Below are 13,624 nucleotides of genomic sequence, written 5' to 3'. Positions count from 1 at the left end.
CAAAGCCTTACGAACTTCCCATGCATGTATAACTGGTGGTTCACTTGCTGGGAGGAAGGCTGGTAGCTTGTTGATATTCAAAGCCGGAAGCTGATTACATACAAGTGCAAAATGGCTATTGATGCATTCAATGGTGTTTATAGGGTCAACATCCGAGTCAGGAATACGACTTGATTTCTTCCTCATATTACAGATCTTCTGGACACTGCGGTGCCATTTTACAGGTTGGTTCACTTTGAAGGTAGCAATAGACTTTCATAGAATGAAGCCTTCGCTCGTTTGACTTCCTGCTGTACCTTACAACGTAAGTTTTTCCACTGGATATCCTGTCCATTTCGGTAAGCCACCTGGCGTTTCAAAATTAATCTTCTAAAATTAGTTGTAAACCAGGGCTTGTCATTCAATCTCTTGTTAGTGAAAATTTGAGGAAAATGCTTTTCAAAAGCACTGTTGAGCTACTGATTAAACATTTCCCAAAAATCTGAAGAGTTTTCATAAGCACTAAGATGATTCCAATTATGCAAAGACATCCATTGTCCAAATGATCTGATCGAGGAGTCTCTTAGTGGACGAAACAGCAAATGTGCTGGCTTGTGATTTACATCTGCAAGATTGGTTGATGGTTCCAACAAAATACAACAATGGTCACTTCGACCAACTGGTGGTAGTTCCATAGCTTCAGTAAACATATTAGGAATGTTAACAAATATATTATCGAGGTGCGCAATTTGTCTAGTAGGAAAGTTAACCACCTGTTTCAAAAACAACTTAGACTCCAATTCTGAAGTATTGAGATCATTGAAATCACCACATACCATAATTCCTGCTGGAAAATTACTAGTTATAATGCTATAAACGGTACTCGTAATGTGACTGAGAAGCTCAGTGGCATTAGCCGAATTGGGAGGGTAATAAATGACGCCAACGAACATAGTTTTAATTGCTACACCAACACTACGGAAGTCAAATTTTCTCCACAAACATTCAAATTCACAATTATCATGGATATCCATAGAAACATCACTTACTTTAATATTAACTTCATTATGTGTATAAAAGGCTACACCACCACCTCGACGTCCATTATCAGATCTGCATTTGGCGTGCATGGTGTAATCAGATAAGTTCGCACCTTGAAGGCTATTCATGTGGCTTCAGTCGTAATACGGGCATCAGTTGTCTACAGACCCCCAAACTCACCTGCGATATATTTTACTCATCTTGAGAGTTTCCTGGAAGACTATTGTGATTCCAAGGATGTTATCATGTTAGGCGATCTTAATGTGGACATGCTGAAACCACACACGAATAGAAACAGTCTCATCCATATCATGGACTTATTCAATCTGACACAGATTATCCCGAATGCAACGCGTACGACCAGAGACTCTCAAACGTTAATTGATGTTATACTCACAACCAACAAGGAATTACACGACAACAATGCAACGTTGTTGTCAGACATAAGTGACCATAACTTTACTTTTACATCAATACGTATCAAACCCCCCAAGAATGAACATGATCAGCGGACCTTCAGGGACTTCTGAAATTTCAATGAAGATAACTTCATTAATGACCTGAAAAAAACTACCTTGGAACATAATTCCTCAACTTGATGACGTGAACGTCTGTTTAAAAGTTCTTCTCAATTTCCTTGGTGGAGTAATTAATGTCCATGCTCCAGAAAAAACGAAACGTTAAAAAAAAACTTTGCCCTTGTGGTTAAAAGGTCGTGATGACATATTTATTCTGATGCACGAACGTGATAGATTAAAGTCAAATGCAAACCCAAGCGCTCAAGCTGAACTACGGTTAAAAATTAAAAAAATTAGAAATCAGATTAATAAAATGTGTAGAAAGTCAAAAGTTAATTATTATAGGAACTTTTTAATTGAATCTGCAAATGACACCAGCAAGATGTGGAAAGGAATGAAACATTTGATCTCATCAAAGTCTAACTGGTTGCCATCTTCTGTTAGGATCAATGGTCATTCTTCTTGTAATGAAAATGAAATTAGTAATGCATATAATGATTATTTTGTAAATATAGCTACTCATCTTGACAATGCACTTGCAGCTAATAATGTTGATACATGATCTTACTTACCTTTATTTGATTCTCAATTTGATTTTCAGAGGGTATCTTGTGAGTCTGTCCTGGAGCAACTTAGTCGATTGAACTGCGGAACGTCACTTGGAGTAAATTGTTACCCTAACAAATTGCTCGAGTTGGCAGCCCCTGTTATTGCGCCTTCTGTGACATATATCTGTAATCTTTCACTTTCATCTGGTATTTTTCCAAATGACCTTAAAATCGCCAACGTTGTTCCTATATATAAAAGTGGGACCAAGGACGAACTCAACAATTATCGACCTATATCCGTTTTACCGATCCTCTCTAAAATCATCAAACGCGCTGCTCATATCCAACTCTATGACTATCTTACAGCACAGAACATTCTCTCAGATAACCAATCAGGCTTTAGGAAACACTTCTCTACCACTACAGCACTTACTAACACATGTGACATCTGGCTCGATGCTATGAATGGGGGTCGCCTCACCGGGCCAGTTTTCATAGATTTAAGAAAAGCTTTTGACACGGTCAACCACAAAATCATGCTTAGAAAACTGACTCGGTGTGGTGTATCCTCATCTGGCATCGAGTGGTTTACATCATATTTAAATAACCGCACACAAACAGTTAAATTCAAAAACACCTATTCTAATTTTCTCACCATAACACACGGTATACCTCAGGGGTCCATTCTTGGACCCTTATTATTCACAATTTACATCAGTGATCTTGCCACTGTTCTAGAACATGGTACTCTTGATCTTTATGCTGATGATTACACCCTATATTATTCGCACTCTAACATACATAATAATTAACAGAAACATCAACTCTGATCTCTCACTAATTAACACATGGCTCACCTCTTACCGATTATCATTACACACTGACAAAACTGAGGCGATGTTAATTGGCGTCCTTCAGCGGCTTAAACACAAAACAATAGATGTATCGATTGCTGCACAACCGATCAAAGTAGTAACTAACCACAAACACACTGGCAATCAACTTAACTGGCATACCCATGTCAGTAAGTTGAGCTCTACACTTTCTTTCAAAATCCACACACTTGCACGAATTAGAAAATATCTTGACAAACGTACAGCACATTTATTTTACAACGCATTAATTTGTCTACACATAGACTACGGTGCTCTTCTCTGGGGCACCGGAAGTAAAACAAACATTAATAAGATTTAAAAACTTCAAAATCGCGCTATGCGCGTAGTTCTTCATTCTCCGCCTCGCACCAGCACTCACCTTCTTCTAACATCTCTACATATCATGAATGTGTCACAGAGGGTGCAATACCAGGTAGGCTGCCTAGCTTTTAAAGCTATGAACAATATTGCCCCTCGATACATCACCCAACGATTTTCCACTGTTCCGATACGCTCTATGAGGACTAGGGCTGCTTCCAGGGGAGACTTACTAGTACCCAAAGTTAAATTGGACTGTTTCCGGCGCTCTTTTATTTATTCTGCTAGTATTTTATATAATGTATTACCTTCTGATTTAAAAGAATGTACCAATATTAACTCGTTTAAATTTAATTTAAAAAAACACATATTATCGTAATTGTCTAATTGAATTTTTTTTTTTTTGATAATTATTTTTTTATATAATTGTTGTAAATGTAAATGTATATAGATTCGTATTAGTTAAGTATAGTTTTATATATTGTGTCATTTTTAAGAGGGCCCCTGAATATCAGCTGGCCTGCGGGTTCAGCTGGAAGGGTTACCTCTATAAATAAAGTTGAAAAAAAATACATAATTTGAAAAGGAAAAAAAGACCATAAAACATTTAGAATAAGTTAAAAAAGTTATTAAAAAAATATATAGTATGTAATGTCAAAAAAGCATATACAACTACTGTCTACACTATCAAACTAGCTTGGCAAAAAAGTGTGATGTACCAAATATAATAGTGATCAATTCAATTCAATCAATTCAATTAAAACTTTATTATCCCCATGGAGAAACTCTGTTGGCCTTTTCAAAATACAGTACATACAAATATGACATGGATACAGTACATAAAATATATAAATTACGATATAAAAGCCATGGGCGTTTGGCGCAGTGTGTTGGACGTTCGACTACTGATCGTGAGATCGAGGTTCGATGTCTCGCTGCATTGCTTGTATCCTTCGGCAAGATACTTTACTTACGTTTGCCTCTCTCCACCCAGGTGTATAATTGGGAACCCGGTTAGATGATCAAGACACAACTTGATTACTAGCTGCATTATGGGAGTATGTTTCCATTGGTGTTTGATCAGGAAAATGACTGGGGTAATAATGTTCAGCGCTTAGAGGTTTCACAACATTAGGCGCTGTATAAATCCAGGATATTATTATTATATTATATACAAAATATAAATATAAAATCCTAATGTCGATTAAAATGCTACTAATAAATAAAACTAGCGCATGTCATTCATTATAATATCGTGTTGCAGCAGGGACGAATGAATTACCATATCTATTTGTTTTAATTTTTCTTTGAAGGAGTCTGTCACTACGTTGACTTTTGTTAAATTTATAGTGCATAGGGTGAGCGTGGTCTTTTAAAATAATTTTTTATTTTTTATTTACTAATTCCTTATATAAAACTTTAGGTTGAATTTGTTCAGAGCCTACTATTCTACTGCCTTGTTTAACTGTTTTATTAAGTAAAAGTCTATCTTTAAAACGTGAATTACCATAATAACATATTAGGCAAAAACTAAGTACACTGTTTAAGATAGAAGTATAAAAAAGTTGTACTATAGTACGGTCAATCTTGAAAGAGTTTAATTTGCGTAGAAAGAAGAAGAGACGTGTTTGTAATGTATTGTATATGCACCTACTATTTGCATCACATTTAAGTTCATTATCAAATTCAACCCCTAAATATTTGTAAGTTTTAACTTCCAAAACTGTCTCCAAATTGGTTTGGGTCTTGAGAAGGTAATTTATCTTCTGAAAATCAAAAACCATCTCTTTAGTTTTATTCACATTTAGATCTAAAAAATTATCTTTACACCATTCGTGAAAAATATGAATACTGTCTAAGAAGCCCGTCATTGAATTTTGAATTCAGATAACCAATCGTCTGCATATTTAATAATATCAGTTTTTGTATTATTTGACTTACAATCATTTGTGTATATTGATAAGGCGACAACCTTGTGGAACACCCGTGTTAACATTAAACAACGAGGACAACGTGTAATTTAGCTTAACGTGCTGTTCTCAGTAGCCATTTTATAATCAATGGGTTAACATCTAAATTGATAAGCTTGTTAGCCAGAACATATGGTTGAATATTATTGAATGCACTTGAGAAATCAACAAAAAGAATTCTTGCAAAGCAACCTGTTTTCTCTAAGTGCTCAGAAACATTACTAATGAGTAGAAGCACTGCATCCTCAACACACTTGTTTGGAGGATATGCAAATTGATTTCTTCTATATATCTTTCCGCTTCTCTTTCTATCCGTCATAAAAAACATTTCTTTTTCTCATTAAAATGGATATGAAAGAGTTCCTAGCAATATCATTTTATTGGCTCAACGTGTAGATCATTCAGTTTTAAGCTTGCCATAGTCATACTTAATGTTTTGAAGGACGACAACGCCCTCAAAACGCCCCTGGGAAACCTGTGAAAAACTTTTTGTGACGTCACTAAAAGTTATTTTTGTATTACAGAGAAAGGAATTTAGGCGTAAATCATTGATTGATGCAAAAGCATGGTAGTATTTTACTTATCGCTTTGATATTTTTATTCTTGGAAAAGTATGTTAGCTAATAATCGAATAAAATTAATTCATATTATCAACCATGTTTTTTTGAAAACGGATTTTAATTTCGTTTTTCAAGGCCACCTTTCACGAAATTCATATCTTGCTGGGTACACGGAGTTATTTTGCGCATGCGTAAGAATCACAGAGTCAATCACCTTGGCTCTCTCTCGACCCTCTCTCGCGAGCGATGTTTATTTCGCTATTTTTATTATACACGTATTATTGAAACATTCATTTTATTATTATTTCGTTGTAATTAACTGAAATTGATGGAAATTCGTCCACATCGTCTTGTTAACACGGGTGTTAACATCGTTTTGAAGAAACGGTTGGACGAGTAAATGGTTTGAAAATGCCATGGTTTGAAAATGCCATGGCCTGGATATGGAAAGCCAAACCCGCCAAAAATACATAATACATACCATCCACCAATAATTAATTCGTACAAAATTCAAACCATCCAATATTATCTCATGCAGTTCAATGAAAACTTAAACCATTCACCTAGTATCTACACCATCCAATACAATGTGTGACCATCTACCACTAGCCCAAACGACAATACGCCGAACAAACTACCCATAACACAAACCATCTAAAGAATGTTGAGCCCAGGCAGCAATAATTGAATTAATCTAACGTTAATACAAGTATATATTAGCCAACTCATTTATCAACATTTCATGTAGTTCATGAACATTTCAAACAAAGCATCTTAATTTTAGTTCATCGAATTATAATTCTAATTCATTGCCTGTTTTATACACCGTTCGTCTGTTCAACAGTTGAAACAACTGTTTTGCACACGATACGCCCGTTCGTGAGTTCAAACCATGATATTTGAAGCATCGACTTTCCAAACAGCGATTTTTCGCACCGAACGTATTTTCTTGAGTTAAAGTGGTTGCATTTCAATCACTTGCTTTTGATTGGCCAGTATTACACACCGTTCGCTTGTTCGTGATTTCAAACCATGATATTTGAAGCATCGACTTTCCAAATGGCGATTTTTCGCACCGAACGTATTTTCTTGAGTTAAAGTGGTTGCATTTCAATCACCTACTTTCGATTGGCCAGTATTACACACCGTTCGCTTGTTCGTGATTTCATGTGATAACATTTCATTCGACAATTTTTCAAACGTTAGTTTTTGACTCTGCTTACGTATATGTCAGTTGATATACTATTTTTTAATTTTCATACTTTCCATAGTCAGTTTTGTACATCATTCGCATTTACGCATGTAAAGTGTAGATATTCCACTCGACAAGTTTTAAACGGTAGTTTTTCGCACATTTATTGTTTTATTGTTAAATTGTAACTGTTGGCGCCGATTTAATATTGAGGGGCGGGGGATGAATGTCAACTTTACGACTGTATGACACTTACTTAGGCCTAGGCCTACGTTACACACACAGGTCAGGGAGATGTAAACTAATTTATAAATTTATTTTACATCTCCCTGGTTACACACATTATCACAAACTTAAATAATGGAAAAAAAACAGAATGAAATAATATAATTTAGCTTGTGGGCCTGTTACAATTTTACGCCCCACAACTAGGCCCGGGGTAACAGGGAAAATTTTCATTTTAAAATTTTGTTTAGCAATATTGCTAATCAAACTGATTTTTAAGTCGAGAAACATAGTTTTGTATTGTATTTTTTGCTACACAATTTTCAAAATGTGTAGCAATAAGGTTGTTTTTTATAGCTTTTTGCTACGCTACACTGGCGAAAATGTTCCCTGGGTAACACCCACCTCGCCCGCCTGTGGGGGAGAGACAGAGGAGAGAGAGAGCTGGTGTCGTGCTTCTCTCTCCCCTCCCTACGCGGCGGGCGTGTGCGGCGGCTGCTAGATGAGGCCGGTCTAGAGCCATTTTCTGCTCTGTGCTCTCTATGATGCATAAATTAACTGTTGTTGAGAAGCTTCCATTTGTTTACGGGGTAGGCCTATTTTTTTGAAATAATGACATTCATTATGTTTTATAGACTATAGTGGAGACGTAATTAATAAATATCCGAATAAACATATTTTACGAATATTTATCATGGATTAAATAAAAACATGTGTATTGTTATTAAATCATAATTATTTTGTTATTCATCATGCATTAAATAACCCAACGTGTAGAGGTACCATATTTAAAAATGTGTACTGTTCAAATTCAGTACCGAACACCTCCCCCTCCCCCCCAATATAAAATCGGCGCCAACAGTTACAATTAAACAATAAAAAAAAAACTACCGTTTTAAAACTTGTCGAGTGGAATATCTACACTTTACATGCGTAAATGCGAATGATGTACAAAACTGACTATGGAAAGTATGAAAATTAAAAAATAGTATATCAACTGACATATACGTAAGCGGAGTCAAAAACTAACGTTTGAAAAATTGTCGAATGAAATGTTATCACATGAAATCACGAACAAGCGAATGGTGTGTAATACTGGCCAATCGAAAGTAGGTGATTGAAATGCAACCACTTTAACTCAAGAAAATACGTTCGGTGCGAAAAATCGCCATTTGGAAAGTCGATGCTTCAAATATCATGGTTTGAAATCACGAACAAGCGAACGGTGTGTAATACTGGCCAATCAAAAGCAAGTGATTGAAATGCAACCACTTTAACTCAAGAAAATACGTTCGGTGCGAAAAATCGCTGTTTGGAAAGTCGATGCTTCAAATATCATGGTTTGAACTCACGAACGGGCGTATCGTGTGCAAAACAGTTGTTTCAACTGTTGAACAGACGAACGGTGTATAAAACAGGCAATGAATTAGAATTATAATTCGATGAACTAAAATTAAGATGCTTTGTTTGAAATGTTCATGAACTACATGAAATGTTGATAAATGAGTTGGCTAATATATACTTGTATTAACGTTAGATTAATTCAATTATTGCTGCCTGGGCTCAACATTCTTTAGATGGTTTGTGTTATGGGTAGTTTGTTCGGCGTATTGTCGTTTGGGCTAGTGGTAGATGGTCACACATTGTATTGGATGGTGTAGATACTAGGTGAATGGTTTAAGTTTTCATTGAACTGCATGAGATAATATTGGATGGTTTGAATTTTGTACGAATTAATTATTGGTGGATGGTATGTATTATGTATTTTTGGCGGGTTTGGCTTTCCATACCTGGAGCATGGAGGAGCTAGCTAGGCTTTTTTAGTAGTGATGACTGCTGGATACGGTGTGTAGTCGCCCGGCCAGAGGTGAGCTGAGAGCGTATGCTCCTTGATGTATCGTTGAGGGTGTTAATGGTAGGCACAATCAATTGTGTTACTGTATTATGTATATACACATTATTTATAAGTACGTTTATTAATACTGTTGTGTGCTGTAGTCTTCGTTTCTGATTAACGCATTATTAAAATATGTTTTTGTTATTAATACATGCCTAGGCTAGGCAACACTGAATACTAAATATTATTAAGATTCCCAATACAATGAATAGAGGATTTTCTCTAGTGTAGTAATAAAGGGTATAACAGGCCAGGCCTAGTTAGGGGTATTTGAGCTTGTATCATATATTATTAATACAGTATAAATAAACAATTCGTTTGTATTTTTACCTTCCTACAGGTCTATAACTGGAGTGCAACTTTGATAATTGATGGACGGGATAAGCAAATGTATTTATTGATTGGAATGGAAGCGCAAATGTTAGAGTAAAATTATAATATTAAGGTAACAGATACTGAGCATTGCTATTTTAAACTGTTGATCAAACCTACATAATACATTATAATAAATTATTATTTTGTTTTGAGGGCAGATAAACATGTGCTTATTCATTTTCCTTTTTTCAGGTGAATAGAAAGATGCCCAGCGTACTTTATAATAGATGCTACTTGGATCATGGTTACACGATACATATACAGTATACTAAGAGACCAAGTATAGAATGAGCTTAGACAATTACAATTACAGAACTAAATATTTATGAAGAATAGTAAAATATACATAAAAGAATGCTTTAGACGTGAATGCTATGGTTACAGTCATACTGTAACTATGGTAATGTACTACCAGACAGTACACTAGTAGCAGTGTATCATATAGTGTTTGTTTTTAACCATCTAAATGGGTCTGGGTATATAAACAAATAAACCACTACTGTACTTCTTTTTTTATTTATTTAGCCGAATACTATGTACAATGGACATTTATGAAAGAATCCATCTCTTGAATATGGTGGAGCTGGCTGGTGTTGATAGAATTAAAATGTATCACTCAGGTCTCAAAAGTAATTTATGTCCTGTTTGAAAAATCCTGCTTGTTCCAAACTCATTTCGATACATTTGTTCAATAAAATTCATTCCACACACTATTTCTGCCATATAATTTGTTGATGTTTACAATTGTATTACAGTTCTTCAAAGCCATCTCATGTACTGTTGATTCCATAAATCTGCAAAGATAAGACCAATAAATGGATGGCAATGTACTATTATTTTTATTCAATCCTACCTAGGCCCTATAGTATTATATTTATGACTTGGTAACAAACAGAAAGAGGTTATTATTTAATTACAGTACAGTTACTTTTTTTTTTCTCTTTTGTGGCGCAAACACCACTTTTATTCACATTCATGTTATCTCATATTACATAAAATCGTATTATTTAACTTGTAAATGTCGTTACAGTTCATAAGTAACATTTTTACATATATGAATTCTGTATTACTCCTTTTTTCATTAATTTTCTTATATTTTGTTATACACTTGACAGGATCATCATTATCATCTATCCCGTTTTAAAATAGTTCACACATTTTCATTTTCATTTCATTACAGTACAGTTACTAACTAAACTATAATAATCCTCTCTGACTCACCTCTGCTCTACTTTAATTATTAGTACTATTATATTACTATATTAGTCAATAACAAAAGTCAGAGCCAAAAACAAGTTCAACACAAGCTTACCTTTCTTATTTACGTCGCCTTTTACATACGTCTACGCCCGCACCTTGTCCACTTCCTGGAGGTTCGTCGGTGGACTGGCGACTACTACTCTCTTGTACTGTATGTAGGCCATGGAGTAATGCACTTGTCAATTGTATGACCCACTATACGACCCCCGGGAGAGGTGCGTCATTTACAAATAATTACTGACGCAGGGGTGCGTCAAAAAACCTAGATGGTACGTCACATCAATGAACAAGGTGTGTCAATGTCCGTCCGGGGGTTGTATAGTGGGTCATACAATTGACAAGTGCATAACTCCATGTGTAGGCCTAGCCTAGTATAGTACTAGCGAATTTAAAAGAAACTATAGTCTACTAGACCTAGCCTACTTTGTAGTCTGCGTGAGTGGTTTAGTGTGAGATGTACAAATACACCCTTTCTTCTTTTCACGTACAATCTTTGCAGACATAACTTTATATTGATTTGTGAAATATCGATATTTTCTACGACTGCAGCAACAGGGAGCTTGCAACACGTGAGTCTCGTGTAGGATGGGTTTGTTTATTTTGTATACACCACACAGTCCGCTAACGAGGCAAGGCGGTGATTGGACTGTATTAAAATGCATTAACCAATCACAAAACGACTGCTGCCGTGGCTACAATCCCGGGTGTTTCAAACTCTAAACTTGACAATCTCGTACGTGCGTATAGAACGTTCATAAAAATTAAGATGGCGTGCCAGTTGGTCGGCCATTTTGCGGACGTTTTATACAAACATTTAATTTGTTTATTTCTCAAGTTCTACTAGGTATTTTAATCTAATTTTTTGTGTGCTGTTTATTAACATTAAAAGGATTCAAACAAAGTCATTGTTGTGAAATTTTAAAATCCTTTCATATCCATTTTAAGGAGTTTTTTGGACACCCAAGGTTTTTTATTAGAAAAAACTTTAATTCTTGATACAGGTATTATCATTTCCTCACAGAATCTTACGTATTCGGATACAACGAGGGTCGCTTTGCTCAAATTTTCTGCATTTTCCGTTAATACATCCCAGTTTGTGCATTCAAAACACCCTTTAAGCGGCCCACTGGCATCCTCAGTCCAACGTTTTACCTTTATTTTCTTTGAGGGTTTATCACGAAGACGGGTTTTATATATTAGAATGAGGCTGATCATATTGTGGTCAGATTTGCCAAGACCCGCCATAGCTTTACACTTGTATGCACCATCAACATTTCCATAAAAAAAGGTCGATACACGTATTGTTGCGAGTTGGATAATCAACATATTGCTGGTATGTAGGTAGATATTCTTTTAATAAACATGAGTTGAAATCCCCCATGATGAATTTAGCTGCTTCAGGTGAAATATTTTCTGCTTCAGAAATGAGATCATATACTGTGCTTGCTACTATAATAATGTCTGTTGATGGTGAGATATAGACCAAAAATACCTTCACTTGATGTATCTCCCTTGGGAGGTAATATGGCCGCATATCAATCGCAAGCAATTCAATGTCCTTACAATGTACATACTTCACTCCTTACAGTGATATGCGATGGCTTGCAATATTTTTTCTATAGTTCAATATGTCGGTCGGTCTGTCGGTCTGTCTGTCGGCCCGGTATCACTATGCGTTTTAGCACGCGACTTACGGCTGTTGGCCTTGTTCACTTACATAAGCACACACACCACCTCGTTTGTTTTTACCTGAATTTTCATTTCTATCCATTCTAATCAATGTATAATCGTCAAGATCAACTGAGGAATCTGGATCATTATCCGTTAGCCATGTTTCTAACAAACAAATCATGCTCGACTCGCGAAAAACGTTTAAGAACTTTACGTTCGCTCTCAGTTCATATACTTTGTTTCTTATACTCTGTGCATTACCAAAATCAACTGTTGGCAGTGGAGTTTTATTCTTTAATTTCTTTAATCGAACTCTAACGCCTCCTTTTTGGCCTCGATTTCTTTTCTTTGTTTTGTTAATGTTTGAACACGCACCTGTTGCAAAGGAATGTGTCGTATTTGAGCCACGTCTACTTAAGAGAAATTCTCTGACTGTACGTTAGCAATGACCGCCCCTCCCTGTTAGCACCTACGCTCTCCTTAATACTCCATATTAAAACAGTTAAAACACCAAACCTAGCATAGTTCCATAAAATAATAACTTTATACATTGTTCACCAAACCTCAACACAAAATATATAACTAAAACTAGCCAAAACAGCCAAAAGGTTGTACATCGACACAGAGCAATTGAAAAGGCCGTGTCGCTACAGTAGAGCGCCACCAATTCATCCAAATATGATAGTGATATACCCAAATATGGTAGAGAAGTGATATCATTGTGTCCATATATGGGCACATCACATTTCCTTTTCACATAAAGTTGGATAATGTAGACAGAGCCTTAGAATAAAAATTCTGTCTTTTCATTAGTCTCTTAGAGGATACACACTTTTATTTGCAGTATTAGGCTAGTCAATCTAGCTAAAAAAACAGCCCAAAGTGAAACAAATTGCAAACAGAGATTTTTCTTTTTTAAATGGTCACATATGATGAGGAGATCAAGATTTGAACATCACACCTCTGTCACTCAACCCGATGGTATGCAAATTAGCCTAAATATGCAAATTAGGTTGAAATTACAGGGTTATCATATCTAAAAAACTACTAGTCCGAGAGAGTTGATTTTTTCACTGATTTATTAAAAATGTATATATTTATATTTGCTCTAATGAAACATTTTACAAAAAAATGACTGGAAGTAAAAAATTTGACCCTCGACCCCATTTCTCAATGTTTGCATACATAATGCGAC

General features: G+C 35.6%; 1 long non-coding RNA gene across 1 annotated transcript; it reads left to right on the top strand.

Moving 5' to 3' along the window:
• Positions 1-9,058: 9,058 nt before the first annotated feature.
• LOC140050270 (uncharacterized) lies at positions 9,059-10,152 on the top strand. Its single transcript, XR_011845377.1, has 3 exons — positions 9,059-9,141; positions 9,464-9,568; positions 9,691-10,152. It is a non-coding gene; the product is annotated as an uncharacterized lncRNA (long non-coding RNA).
• The last annotated feature ends 3,472 nt before the right edge of the window (positions 10,153-13,624 follow it).

This window comes from Antedon mediterranea, chromosome 5 (assembly GCF_964355755.1).
Source record: "Antedon mediterranea chromosome 5, ecAntMedi1.1, whole genome shotgun sequence".
Lineage (NCBI taxonomy): Eukaryota > Metazoa > Echinodermata > Crinoidea > Comatulida > Antedonidae > Antedon > Antedon mediterranea.
Note: the sequence above shows the minus strand (reverse complement) of the source record. Positions and strands in the feature narration are given on the sequence as shown.